Below are 3,143 nucleotides of genomic sequence, written 5' to 3' on the forward strand. Positions count from 1 at the left end.
AGTGATCTTTAAAAAATGAATTTGAATTTTTATTTTTTTTTATCTCCCTTCATCCAATTGAAAAGTTTTCGTGGACATATAACATATAAGAAAGCATGCATGTTAATTTTATAGAATATGCAATGTCAGAAAAGAAAAAAAATTTTCAAACTTACTTTTTTTAAAAATCATTTAAACATACACATGTCTCATTAAGTGGACATATAATCCATTAGTTAAAATACTTATATTAAGTATATAAAAATTAAACTATAATTTTATATGCTAACTTGATAAGTAAACTATAGCATGTTATTTTGATCATGTGAAATCATTAGCTAGAAGCCTAAAGCACAATACAACAAAATGTATGAAAACAAAGTCCAAATGTCTTTATTCTCTTCTCTTAGCTTCCTCCCATTTATTATGAAAGGCAAGAAGACAATGAATTAACGGTAATTTGATTTCTTGGTTGAGAAATCAAATTCAAATTTAAAATATCCAAAACAAGCCAAATATCTTGTCCCTTTCACACCACAAATTCTATATACTTTGCAAGGAAACCAATAACAACCATAATCTCTTTCATTTTCTCTCATTAACACTCTTTATCTCTTTCTATTCCTATCCTCAACCTTCACTTTCTTGCAGCAATTTCAAGAGCATGCATGACCCACACTTACATATTCTTTCTATTACTTTAAAATTTGAATATAAACAATTCAATCAAATTGAAAAAAAAAAAGAAAAAAATTGTGAGGAAGAGTTATGTTGTGTGAATCTAAAATATTATTAGACAGGTCAACCAATATTCTTCTATTCTTATTAGAGTTCAAAAAATACAAATTTCTATGTTGAATAAATAATATTAATTTTAACGCTAAGTACATACTCTAATTGTATATAATATTTTCTCAATATATTTTTTTCTATTTCAAAAGACAGAATAATTAATAATAACATAACATTATTTAGTACTATACATACTAATATTCAAAATTATCTATACTATATATTCAACTTTTTGCTAAGAGTGTGTAAGAGTGCTCATATTAAAAGATTTAAAATGAAAAACTTTTCATTCAAGATATAAAATAAAACTGAACTATTATAATACATACGGCTAAAGTATATTTTTTGTTCCTATTGACAAAAATTTTAAAAATATTCCTAAGTTTTATTTTATTTTAATTTTGTCCCAAAAATTTTTGATTTGCATCAAATATACTCTCGACGGCTAAATTTTCAAAAAATTTAAGACCAATTTGACAATAATGCATGAAAATTATGCTTAATTTGTTTGTGTTGAGGATTGTTCTTATGAAATTGTTGTTGAATTGGTCTTAAATTTTTTGAAAAATTAGCCGTCAGGGATATATTTGATGCAAATCGAAAACTTTTGGAACAAAATTAAAACAAAATAAAACTTAAAAATATTTTTTAAAACTTTTACCAAACTTCAAAGACAAAAAATATACTTTCCCCTAATACATACATACAAAACTTTAAAAACTTTTTGCTATTAGAAATCTTAACTAAACAACATTTATATTCTCTGAAAAGACAATTGTCATAAATAGAATAAACTAAGACTTAACTTGTTAGAGTGCTTGAAACCGAAAGAAGGGGTAAGTAGTGGGAGATTAGGATAGACTTTTGTATATTTTGATGATGAAATTAAAGTTGAGCAAAAAGGGCGAATAGTTCTAAAGCATGACAGAGTAAAAGCGGAAAGGTTTCAATTTTGTACTGGGAAATGTCACATGCAGTGATACACAACAACAGTATAGCACATAGGCATGTGCTTAGTCAAGATATTCGAGCCAATTATATATTTATATATTTTTTGTTATTGTAGCCGTCGTTATCATACTCATCATCATTAACAATATCATTAGTTTCATTAAGAGTTTGAGAATTTTGGAATGTTTTTAAATAAGACATAGATCAAGGTTATAGTACAAAGCAGTGGTGCCAAAAAAGAAGAATATACACACACACATATACATACACGTGCTGAGCAATGAGTCTTAAAAGAGTGATTTTCAAGAGCACGCTTTGGGTTGAATCAAGGAGACAGGACCACTGACTCAGCTTCACTACTCTTAAGAGAATGTCTCTTGCTTTGGTTATCTTCCATAAAATAATACCTCTTCAATATCTCCAAGAAAAATGCGCTTTATTTAACTGCATACTGTGAAAATTTACATCCAGTTATCTTTATGTAAAGTTATTAGTTAAAAATTAGGATAAAGTATATTTTTTATCTCCGAAATTTAGCAAAAGTTTTAAAAATACCCCTAAGTTCTATCTTATTTTAATTTTGTCTCAAAAATTTTCGATTTGGATCAAATATATTCTCGACAGCAAAATTTTAAAAAAGTTTAAGACCAATAATATAACAAAAATGCATGAAAATTATACTTGATTTACTTGTATTGAAGGGTTGTTCTTATGAAATTGTTGTTGAATCAGTCTTAAATTTTTTGAAAAATTAGCCGTCATAGATATATTTGATGCAAATAAAAATTTTTTGGGACAAAATTGAAACAAAATAAAATTTAAGGATATTTTTAAAATTTTTGTCAAACTTTAAAGACAAAAAATATACTTTACTCTAAAAATTATTATCTAACGTCAACCAACAACTTCGTATAAAAACAACTGCACAAAATTTTCACCCATTATTATTATTGCATTTATTCAAAACCTAATAAAAAAGTGAACACCACTTTTTAACCCTTCATCTTAATCATAGGTGTTATAATTGCTACACCTTTCTGCAAGCTAAAAGGTTATGTAAATGAATTCACCTTTCATTATTATTACTTTCACTGCTTTCATTGTAAATTAAACCATCTTGGTTCCTACTAAAAGAAAATTTAACTGCAGTGGAAAAAAAAAACTCAAAAAGTATGATCATCAAAGGCATGCATTAGTAATAATAATTTAGTAGATAGTATTAACCAAAAGCACTCTATATATTCTCTCATGCATGCATGGTACGCATTGACTACTATGCTGTATAATTAATAATTAACAATTAAACATACAAATAACATGAAAATTAAGTGATAGTTAGTCATTTTAACTATGTATTTTATATGTATATTAAAAATCAGTAACTAAATTATTAATGCATAAAATAATACACATCTAGGTTC

This window comes from Arachis ipaensis, chromosome B08, assembly GCF_000816755.2.
Source record: "Arachis ipaensis cultivar K30076 chromosome B08, Araip1.1, whole genome shotgun sequence".
In the NCBI taxonomy this organism is placed as follows: domain Eukaryota; kingdom Viridiplantae; phylum Streptophyta; class Magnoliopsida; order Fabales; family Fabaceae; genus Arachis; species Arachis ipaensis.